Source organism: Phyllostomus discolor, chromosome 3 (assembly GCF_004126475.2).
Source record: "Phyllostomus discolor isolate MPI-MPIP mPhyDis1 chromosome 3, mPhyDis1.pri.v3, whole genome shotgun sequence".
Classification (NCBI taxonomy): Eukaryota; Metazoa; Chordata; class Mammalia; order Chiroptera; family Phyllostomidae; genus Phyllostomus; species Phyllostomus discolor.
In genome coordinates this window covers 45564574-45576566 of record NC_040905.2, presented here as the reverse complement: position 1 = coordinate 45576566, position 11993 = coordinate 45564574, and the positions used below count along the sequence as shown (strand labels likewise).

Genomic DNA, 11993 nt, shown 5'->3' with positions numbered 1-11993 from the left:
CTCAGTTCCTCATCGGGAAAACAGGGCCCACTAGTTACGTCTGGCTTGCCCAAGATATTAGGGGATCACAAAGCATAAAACACTCTTAACAATCACAGTTCTCTGTGAATGGTCATATTGTTGTGGTGCTTAAGGATCTCGTATCACTTTATGAAAAAATCATTCTAAATGGTCCAAACATTAGATCGTTTTAAGAGATGAAGCTATATCTTTTTATAATTTTTTAAAATATATTTTATTGATTATGCTATTACAGTTGTCCCATTTCCCTCCCTTCACTCCCCTCCACCCCGTACACCCCTTCCCACCCACATTACCCCCCTTTAGTTCATGTCCATGGGTCATACATGTAAGTTCTTTAGCTTCTACATTTCCCATACTATTCTTACTCTCCCCTGTCTATTTTCTACCTACCATCTATGCTACTTATTCCTGTACCTTTTCCCCCTCTCTCCCCCTCCCACTCCCCTGTTGCTAACCCTCCATGTGATCTCCATTTCTGTGGTTCTCTTCCTGTTCTAGTTGTTTGCTTAGTTTGTGTTTGTTTTAGTGTGGTTGTTAATAATGGTGAGTTTGCTGTCATTTTACTGTACATGTTTTTTATCTTCTTTTTCTTAGATATGTCCCTTTAACATTTCATATAATAAGGGCTTGGTGATGATGAACTCCTTTAACTTGACCTTATCTGAGAAGCACTTGATCTGCCCTTCCATTCTAAATGAAAGCTTTGGTGGATAGAGCAATCTTGGATGTAGGTCCTTGCCTTTCATGACTCAGAATATGTCTTTCCAGCCCCTTCTTGCCTGTAAGGTCTCTTTTGAGAAATCAGTTGACAGTCTGATGGGAACTCCTTTGTAGGTAAGTGTTTCCTTTTGTCTTGCTGCTTTTAAGATTCTCTCCTTATCTTTCATTTTGGCTAATGTAATTATGATGTGCCTTGGTGTGTTCCTCCTTGGGTCCAACTTCTTTGGGACTCTCTGAGCTTCCTAAACTCCTGGAAGTCTAGTTCCTTTGCCAGATTGGGGAAGTTCCCCTTTATTATTTGTTCAAATAAGTTTTCCACTTGTTGCTCTTCCTCTTCCCCTTCTGGCACCCCTATAATTCGGATGTTGGAACATTTAAAGATGTCCTGGAGGTTCCCAAGCTTCTCTTCATTGTTTTTGAATTCTTGTTTCTTCATTCTTTTCTGATTCGATGTTTCTTTCTTCCTTCTGGTCCACTCCATTGATTTGAGTACCAGTTTCCTTCCCATCACTATTGGTTCCCTGTACATTTTCCTTTATTTCACTTAGCATAGCCTTCATTTTTTCATCTAATTTGCGACCAAATTCAACCAATTCTGTGAGCATCCTGATTACCAGTGTTTTGAACTGTGCATCTGATAGGTTGGCTGTCTCTTCCTCGCTTAGTTATATTTGCTCTGAAGCTTTCATCTGTTCTTTTGTCTGAGCCATTTTTTTTTTGGCTTGGTGTGCCTGTTATGTAGTGAGGGGCGGAGTCTTAGGTGTTCACCAGGGTGGGGCAACCCACTCTGTGTTGTGACACTGTCTGTGGGGGAGGGGTCTGAGAGGGAGCAGTGCTGCTTGCTCCGCTCTCTGCCGAATTTCAGTCACTTCCCCCGCTTCCCACAAGCAAACTTGGCCCTTCTGGTGCTGATTCCCATGTGGGTGGGCTTGTGTACGTTCTAGAACCCTTTGGATCTCTCCAGCGAACTCTCCTGTGAGTCTTGGAGTTGATCCTCAACCCCCACAGGTGTTTTCAATTGGTGTTTAGAGGCCGTATTTCTCCCGTGCCGGAGCCCTGGGTTGCGTGGTCTGTCTCGCTCCCCAGGTGTCCCTCCCAGTTTATCTGTGTGCGAATGTGGGACCGCCCGGTCCGCCAGCCACAGCTTTGCTGCGACCCCTCTCCATCCCGCCGCTGGACTCCTCTCCTTCTACAGGTCTGGATGAATGTGTCTACTTTAACTCCTTGGTTGTTGGACTTCCATACAGTTCAATTTTCTGTTGGTACTGGTTGTTTTTGTTTCTAAATTATTGTTCTCCTTCTTTTGGTTGTGTGAGGAGGCACAGTGTGTCTACCTACGCCTCCATCTTGGCTGGAAGTCCATGAAGCCATTTCTATGCTGGTTCTATATTGTATTTTGTTCAGTTTCTCCCTTTTACAAACTTGGGATCCAAGGCTTCGAGAGGTGGACTGACCTGCTCAAGGACCCTGCTAAAAGGTAAACTGAGACATAGTAAACATTTTAAGAGTTTATTTCAGTGAAAATGAATTGAAATGGGTCAGCATCCAATCCAGCAAATAACACAGAGCTCTTAGGAGCTTCACAAAAATGAAAGACTGTCAAAGACAGAGGGGGCAGCAGGGGGGTAAGGAAATTACAAAAGGCGAAAAGCGGATTGGTGGTGGCAAGCTTACTTTCTTCTGGGACACGGCAGGGGCCTGTCAGGCAGATGTCCTAACGAGTGTTGATGAGGCGATTCCTAATGGACTGGCTTAAGATTCCATCTCTAGAAGAGCCAAAACTGTGATTCAGTTAAGTGTTGGTTTGGTGATTTGAGACTTAGCATAAGTGACTCCATTTTCGGCCTGTTTTGTTTTTGACAACCCACAGAGCTGGGACTAGAGCTCAGGCCACTCTTTCTCTGACCCAGTTCTCATAATTCACAACTATGTACCAGACCCACAAAACAGAGGATGACACTAGCTGACAAATGACAATTGCTGGTCACCTGATACTGGGTTACAACTTCTCTCCACTTGCATCTGTCTTCAAAGTAGAAGAATATCGTTACTGTCCCTTCAGCCCATTTCCAAGGACTGTTGATTTTATCTCCATAAGTAAGGAGGGAGCTTGTGTGGTAGACAGAATTGTGTCCCCCGTGTTCTCTGCCCTATGATGTCATGCCCATGGTCATATTATATGATGTGGCAAAAGTGGACATTGCACATATAATCCAGGTTGTTGATCTGCTGGCTTTCATAGGGAGATTACCCTGTATTGTCCAGCTGGTTCCCTATCATTGCACCAGCTCTTAAAAGCAGAAAGGAAGGAGAAGGAGAAGGAATCAGGTAGATGCAACAGAAGGGAAGTTGGACACTCTAAGCTTGAGTAGGATTGGATGCACCATTGTTGGCTTGAAGACAAAGGGGGTCATGTGTCTAAGAAATGGGACCACAGTTGTACAACCTCAAGGAACTGCCTTCTGTCAACAACCTGAAATGAGGTGGGCTGTGGAATCTTCCTCAGAGCCTCTAGACAAGAGAGGGGCTAGCTAAATGCTGACTTTGGTCTTTCGGGGCCTGAGCAGAGTACTCAGCTGAGCCACTCTGTGCTGGCACTTCGGACCCATGTGAGATAGATACTAAGTGGGTGGTGGGTTTTTTAAAAATTATTTTTGTTGTTGACTTTTTAAAATCTCTACCACTAATCAAAGTAGTTAATGCACATGAGTGAATGCACAGATAGCACAGAGGACAGGAAGAAAGACAGTGGTGCCCTGCTCCTTATCTTTAGCATCTTCCCTCCAGTTCAGGGCAGGAAAAATGTTCTATTCATCATTCTAGTAAGATGGCTTCTAGACGACTGAGGTTTTACCGTTTTGGTGAAGACACTGTAACATGCTCAAGGAGGTGCCCTGCCTACTCACTGACAACATCTTTCCCACCTGGAAACCATCGTACAGTACGGCCTGCCCTCCATAGCCCCTGATTGAATCTGCACATTCAACCAACTGTGGATCAGAAATGTTACATTGATGCTAACATGTACTCTATGGTTAGGCCTACGATGTGCATGAACATCTGAACAATGGAACATGCACAGACTTTTTTCCTTGTCATTATTCCCTAAACAATACAGTATAACAACTGTTTATGTAGCAGATACATTGTAAGAGACGACTTAAAGTATTGGGAAGGTGTGTGTAGGTTCTATGCAAATACTGTGCCGTTGTATAGAAGGGACTTGAGCCTCCATCTGGTGTGCACAGTGGGTCCTGGAACCAACCCCCTGCGCATACTGAGGGACAACTGGTACAAAGATTTCAAACTTTAGCGTAGTCTTCATGTCTTGGGTTTTAAACTACAATGTCACAGTTGCTGAATAGTCAAAAGTTAAATGCATCCTTGACTTTCCATTGTATTTTCTCTCCAAATCCTTCCCGGAGGACGCAGAGAGCCCCCCAGACACTTGGACTGCAGGCGTTTTCGTAGGCAGAGGCGCGGCTCTCAGTATTTGGAATTTAATCATAGCTGGGGAAACAGTGCTTCATTACATAGTGAAGAAACTATGTCTTGATGAATTTTAAAAGAGCAATTTGATTAAGATATTATTTTGCTTATGAATTGATGTAACAACCTCTAGTGGGTATAATGTGCCAGAATGAATGACCTGGTAAAACATTTCTTTAATCAACTATGGTTAAGGAGTAAAAATGGATTTTAAAAGAACATTTTGATTTTAGTCAGTTAACCTTGGCTTCTCATTTGTCACACTTTTCTCAGACCTCTCCACACGAAGCAAAGCAAACCAGGCAGTTCATTTCTCCTCCTCCTCTTGCAAATTCGCTGCACGTGTGCCAGGTGCCCCCTGCTGGTGTTCCAGGGGATGGAGAGACAGGGCCCCCCCAGTCAGGGAGAGAGAGGAGGCCGTGTGTGTCAGTGGTTAGCACCCAACTCTAGTGAGGTGAACACCACTTTGGTTCTGCCTTCCCGCGAGGACGCCTTTGGTCTTTCAGGGTCGCCATGGGGGTTAAATGAAACGGGCAAATGGGGAGCTCAGCACGTGATAAGACTAAATAATGTTAGGGGCTCCAGTCGTTTTTCTTTGCTCTTGGACCATCCTGGTGGACAAATGGGCGTCTGTCCCGCAGCCCTTGAGGACAACGTATGTGAGCACTGTATGCGGAACAGGCAGAGGTACTGACTAAACTGGCCGGTCGGGATCGCCCCATCTGTGCCGTGCAGGCAGGTGGTCCCGCTGGGCCCTCTGCTGGCTGGTCTGTGGAACACAGGAATCGAATCACATTGTTGCAGTCTGGGAACAATGTGACATTTTACACTTGACATTGCTCATTTGAGACACAACCTTTAGGGGTCTATAACTGCTCTAAAGACTTTACAGGGGTTTACATGCCATGTTCACTTTTTTAATATGTTGGATTTATTTTTTACCCTTTACTTAAAGAAACTGCTTTATTGAGGTATGATTGACATACAAGGAACTGTAAAGATTCCATGCATGCAGTTTATGAGTTTGGGGTAAGTGTGTCTCTGTGAGGCCATCAGCACAATCTATGCCATGGACATATCCATCACCTCTAAGTTTTTTCCTACCATCTTTATTTATTATTATTATTATTATTGTGATATGAACACAGCATGTGATCTACTGTCATGGCAAATTTTTAAGAAGATTTTATTTATTTTTAGAGAGGGGGAAAAAGAGGGAGAAAGAAAGGGAGAGAAACATCTACTATGTGCAAGAGATACATTGATCTGTTGCCTCTCGCACATCCCCAAGTGGGGACCTGGCCCACAACCCAGGCATGTGCCCTGACTGGTGACTTTTTGGTTCGCAGGCCAGCACTCAATCCACTGAGCCACACCAGCCAGCGCTGTCATGGCAAATTTTTAAGCACACACTATAGTACTGTTAACTGGGGCTAGGCTGTACGGTAGATCTCTAGGACTTAAATCATCTTGCTTTTTGTCCGATTCTTCAGTAACTGGTTCTTGTTGTAGCCACAGGAGGGCACTGTTGCTCCACCCACATTCTGCACTGTGGTGGGTGTAACCCTTGCATCTCTGTCCTGTGCTCCTGTGTCCCATTTCTGGCTTTGTTGAGGATGGCAGTTCCATTCTTTAGTGACCAGCAAGGAAAAAAAAAAAAACAGAACGAAACTAACAAGAAAACCTTTTGTCTGTAGCAGGACATATACAAACGATATTGAGATGACAAATGTTTTATATTTTTTAAGTTACGCAAAGTAGTGCATGAAATTTTGAAATAAGTGAGACACAGAAAAATACATCCTGATGAAATTGATCAAGGATCTGCCCGGAAAACCACTGTCTGAAAAACTAGAGTGTAACTGGGTGCTCCCGTGGGTTTCGGGCATCAGGAGTGTTGGAGAACCCTGGGATGTGCCCTCGCAGGGCCGCACAACTGAAGTGTTTGCGAAGAGGAGGGAGGGCCCAATGTCGATGCTCGCCCCCTACTTCTGCCTGTGGGGTTTGCCTTTCCCCTTCTTGGCCAGTGTGTTGTTAGCCACTTGGCCTTTCAGCAGGCCGGTTTTTAATAAGGCAACAATGGCTACATTTGTGGTCCTTGGGTGAAAAGCCGCAATTGACGAAGCCCGTTTCACACTGCCAGCGGCCTGCCTTCTCCTGGCTGTCTCCTAGACCAACAGTCTGGTAAGGGTGACAGACATGGAGCTTTTTTTTCTGCCTGTGTTTATGTTCTTTTTCTCCTCATTCCTCTCAAGTTTCCTTATATATGACTTCTTTCCATGGTTTCAGAGTTGGAAGGAGACACATTCAAAATGCAAATACATGTATGCTGATGGCGAGCCAAGCCTGCACATTGTAAAGTCTCCATGAAAGGCTGGAAAAACCCCAGTGGAGCTGGGGAATAACCCAGCACCGAGTATTAATACGACACTGATAAAGAACCATTTGCTGCATAAATGATCAAGTGATCGGCATAGTGAATCTAAACCACAACTTATCAGACACTTATGGATATAAAAACTGATTTATGCCTATTTAAATAAACATAATTTTTTAAATGTTACTCTTTCCTCTTAAGCTCCCCACATATCCTCAGATAAAGGAATAGCGAGTCTTCTGACTTTATTTGGGATCTTACAGTGAGTATTTTCTAGAGTTACTCATGAAAAGTAAGGGAAATTGGTGAATGCTTTGTATGGGAGTTATCCCTGCTCACGCTGCATTTTCACCACGATGAGGAGGCACGGTCCTGGAAACTTGAAAAAAACACACACACATCAGCATCCCTCTCTCCTTTTTCACTCTTCCTTCCTTCTGGTAACATTAATTTGCAGCTTGCAGACCCCCGTCAGAGCTGAAGTGCATGCAGCGAGTAAAGTCTGTGCTTGCAGAGTGCCATAAAATCCTTTTAATATTCATTGAAAGGTACAAGCTCCTGGACCACAAAGGTCCCTTCTTCTGGTCCCTTCTTCATGCCCAGACGTGCTCCAGGACTTGGCATCACGCCCTGGAAGCAAAGCATACAGGCCAAACAAAACCTTCATTTTCACTGCTCTGAACAACGGTCAATTCTCTAATGTAATTACTTAGAACAAATTAAGAGTTTAGATCCAGGAGCCTCCAGGCACTCAAAAGAGTATGGAAAATAGGGGAGGGATGCTTTAAGATGCCCCTGGGCTGCAGAAGGCCAAACCCCACGAGGCCTGGTGTGACCCTGAGAGACGTGAGCTCCCACCAAGTGCGCCCCACAAGACAGCAGGGCAGGGCCGGTCGGGCCTGAGTTCCATGTGTGCTCTGTCTGGGCCGGCGGCCTTCTGTCTCAAGTGCAACTTCTTCATTGGAGAGTAGAGTCCTTTCTCCACCATCAGCTGAAGACCGAAGGCCCTAAGACAACACGTGAAGACAGTGTCAATGAGAGATGGAGGGAGACAAAGGCAAATCCCGTGGATCTGAGCTGCGACTGCACGAGCTCTCGGGTTCCTGGGTGTGCAGGAGGAATGGAGTCTCGAGTGCACACTCCAAGAGTGTAAAGTCACTCAAGGCAGGAAGTGCTCCTGGGCAGGTATGGGAATGGGAACTTTTTAATTATTGTTTCATTTTTTAAATTATTTTAATTTTTATTTTTAGAGTGAGGGGAAGGGAAGGAGAAAAGAGGGAGAGAAACATAGATGTGAATGTGTAAGCAAAATATCAATCAGTTGCCTCTCACACACCCCCAACCAGGGACTGGGCCTACAACCCAGGCATGTGCCCTGACGGGGAATCGAACCAGCAACCTCGCAGTTTGTGGGATGACATCCAACCCACTGAGCCACACCCCTCAGGCCTGGGAATAGGATTTTTGAAAAGGATTCAAGTCACTTTTATTTAGGAGAGTTACTAGGAAATAGTTATGGGGGTTTATAGGACCATTCTCCTTAAAGAGCTTACTAAGGAATCACAAAAGCAAACATTATACAGAACTTCCCATGAGCCAGGCACTCCTCTGTGTGCTGTACTTACACTAGTTCACATAACACGCCAGGCGGCCCTCTGAGCCTTGTACTGCCATGGTCTCCTATTAAAAACCAGGAAACTAAGGCACCAAGATATTGCAATACCTGCTCCCAAACACCCTGCTAGTAAAGGTGAAAGCAGGAATTCTGGCTTGGTTCTAGAGACTCTGCCCTTAAGCACTTATATGCCAAAAATAAAAATACTGTGTAGCCACAGAAAGACTAGAATTTAAATGCTAATGTCCTTTTCTCCAAGTGGTGGGCTTATGGTTAATTTTTTCTTTTACATTTTTGTGTACCCCAGATCTGCACCATGCATCGCTTCTGTAATCAGAGAAAACGTGGTCAGTGCCGCTTTAAAGTCCTGACTCTGCAATCTGTAACTTTCAGCAGTCTGGGAAGGTCCTTGCCTCCAGGGACTCTGAGGCGGAAGTGGGAAGTGACGTGAGCAGCCTAGACTGTTTGATTTACTGATGGCCAGACTTGATAGGGTAAGTAGTCACCAAGGAAAAGTGACACAGCGTGTCCCTCTGCAGTTCCGCAGGCAGCCAAGGAACTGTCCGCCCCTTGCACTGTGGCTTGGGGCTGTATGAGGTGTCAGAGTCTCACAGGAAGAATGGATTTACCAGTTCTAACAGCCCTGAATGGAGGAGCTTAGCAATGGAAGGACACAAATACACTTTCACACTACACATGCTATTAAAAGTCATAATGGAAAAGTCCACTGTATACTATTTCAGCAGTGAAAAATTAAAATTTAGGTCATATCATCAATTTAATTAATAACATACATATAATGAATGTAGGAAGTAATTGAAAAATTTAAATCTGACCAAGCCAATTTGGATACAATTTTAAGAATGCTCTCACCTGGGCTGGTATAGCTCAGTGGATTGAGCAGGGGCCTGTGAACCAAAGGGTCACTGGTTTGATTCCCAGTCAGGGCACATGCCTGGGTTGCAGGCCAGGTTCCCATCTGGGGGCACATTAGAGGCAACCACACATTGATGTTTTTCTACCTCCATTTCTCCTTCCCTTCCCCTCTCTCTAAAAATAAATAAAATCTTTTTTTAAAAAATACTCTCAAAGTTTATCATAACAGATATTTAATACAAGTTCAGTTGAAAAGGCATAAATGCAGAAGGTGGCAAACTAAAATTTAGAAAACTGACTATCAGTTAAGCTCTTGTTCATCTTGGAAACAAAAATAAGTAACATATCCAACGCTGGGAGCTTTTTGTATCGATTACCTTTTTCCTTATCCTTGTCTTTAAATGTATGTGTATATACACGTCCCTCTTTTTGAAAGGGGGATGCCGATAGGAGCTGGGGTCTCAGTTTCCCAGCTGGGGTGGGGGTGGGGTGTTGAAGTGGGTGCCTCACTGAGCCCCCCAGTTCTGTGTTCCTGTGGAATGAAGGGCTTCTTCCCCCAGCTTTGGGGTCCTGGCAGGAGACGACAGCTGCCCGCCTTCTTTAGAACTGCCCCTGGAAGCCTGTCGCCTTGACCAAGGCCTCTTCCCTGTCCTGGGCAGTCTGCGTTCGGAACCAGGGAATGCCACCCAGAAACCTGGCCTCGCCTTCCCTGGGGACGATCTGCAGTGCACCCCGCTTGGATGAGACTGGTTCCAGCCTAGTGCCTCCCTCTGCCCGTCCTGCTTTTCTCCCTTTCCTTCCACGGCTGTTGCCCCCAGGACGCAAGTGCAGCCAGGGGGTCGTCACCTCTGGCCGGGTGTCACTTCCCAGCGGGAATCTGACCACCAGGGAGGGAGAACACGGATCTCTGGTGGCCGCTGGCCCCTCTGCTGCACTGACTCCAAGGCCACAGCCTTGAAGCTCATCTCACAAATAACACAAGGAGGGGAGGCCGTGCATCTTCTTCGCGCAGACCCAGGACATGGATCGAAGAACAAAGAGGACCCTTCTGGAAGACTGGCGGGGGGCATGTCTGAAATTCGAGTGGGGCTTCAGGGGACCTGGGGAGGCAGGATGGCAGCTGCTTAGCCCACTGTCTGTCCTGGTACCGTGGTCGCACCGTGTTAATTAAATCATTCTCATTAATTCAGCCCGAGTGTAAATTAGGAAGGAATGAAGATAAATTAGGTTTGAAGCCAGCTAATACATTTAACCCCATGCTGCTTATTTTGCAGCCTAACAAAGTAACGTTGTTAAGGGAGATAACAAGGCCAAAGCCATGGGCACAGCTCCTTAATAGCATTAAAAATGAGACCTTGGTTTGGTGTCACAAAGCAGAGCCGAAGACCAGCTCCCAGGAGCACGCAGGACCGGCCTGACATCTTGCGTGAGGTGGTGGCCACCGAACACGGACGTCTGCAGCGTTTCCTGAGTTGCCGGTGACTCAGATACTTGCTATGTCGACGGCCGTCCAGTTTGACCACAGGCCTGTCCAGAGGGTTTTTCCTGCACAGATAGAAGACTTGCTCAGTTTTTTCTTCCTTTGAGTGAAGCGACAAGAATTACCTTTAGAACCAGCCTCGAAATGTTGGAGAAGTAACACAGTTTGTGTTGCTGTGATCATAAATGCACATTGCTAAATGATGCTAAATTGCACATCACTTTCAGCTGTGAAATAAACATTAGAACCTGCACACAGGCTGAGAACTTCCCACTCCTGGGTTCGAAGGGACTGGTGCACGGGTTGGGGGAGGTCACTGGCAGCACAGTTTCCCCCGAAAGCAAGTTTAGTTCCCGTGTCTTTCAGCAGGAAAATGTTTTTCAGTTTTGTAACCTATCGATACAGCTCATTTCTTTTCCCTGCCTCATGTCGATTATCTCCCGGAGGCAGATGAAGCAAATGTGTATGGCCACTGAATACATTTCAAGATTTTCCAGGCTACGACATTCTTCCCTTCTCCTCTCTGGAAGCACGGAAAGGGAGCAGCCAGTAGATAGAGCAGACACAGGAAAACGGCCTCGGTGCATCCCTCCCTCTCGGCATAGCTGTTTTCGAAGAGGCGTAGACATTGCTGCCCCTGGGTTGAGGGCACTGCAGTTTCCAGGTGGTGAAGATGCAGCACGGACTAGCTCAGTGGCCTCCTCTGACAAAACCCACACCCGGCCAACTGAGCTGGGTTCAGGTTTTATGCTGGGCAGGCTCATCTAGGTGGAGTTCTGGGTAAATTTGATTAAGTGACAGTAGTAGAAGGAAACACTGCTTTCTGAGAGAACGTGTTAATCTCTTAAATTAAACAGAATATTTCCTCCCAAAGGAAGACATTAACTTTTGGCCTTCAAACCCCGCCTGCTTGCTTTTGACCTACCACCTAGACAGAGAGGCAAAGCACTTTTACTGGGCGGCCAGAAGCCACCCCCCCCCTTCAGTCTCCCCCAAACCTTGTGACAGACCGCAGAGGCGCACTTTTAAAAGACACGTGCGACAGCAGCACACGCCCACCTCCCATTTTTTCAGCACCTATCTCTGGTGCCCGCAGCGCGTCCCTTTGGTCTCCCCAGATTCTGCCCACGGTCCGTCAGGAGCAGGGTCTGCTCCCAGCGCTCCACAGCCGCCACCCATGATTCTTACGGCGAACTGATCCAGCCGCCTCTGGCTTTGCGAAGCCGAAGCCGTCTCAAGCTGAGACTCTACATAGGAATTTAAAATACGAAACAGATTGGTAAAGGCTCGTGGTGAGGCTGACGACTTAATGCTAACAAAGGACTTCAGAGGGCACTATCTTTCTTTGTTTGCGAGGAGCGAGATTTCTCAGCGCGGAGAAGCCGCGGGTGAAGAAAAGCGGGATTGCAATC

At 46.2% G+C, this 11993-nt stretch overlaps 1 long non-coding RNA gene across 1 annotated transcript; it reads right to left on the bottom strand.

Annotated features, from left to right (window-relative positions):
• Nucleotides 1–7272: 7272 nt before the first annotated feature.
• LOC118499465 lies at nt 7273–11538 on the bottom strand. The gene is made up of 2 exons (XR_004901949.1): nt 10456–11538; nt 7273–7617 (listed from the first exon to the last, which is right to left on the bottom strand). It is a non-coding gene; the product is annotated as an uncharacterized LOC118499465 (long non-coding RNA).
• Between the last annotated feature and the right edge of the window lie 455 nt (nt 11539–11993).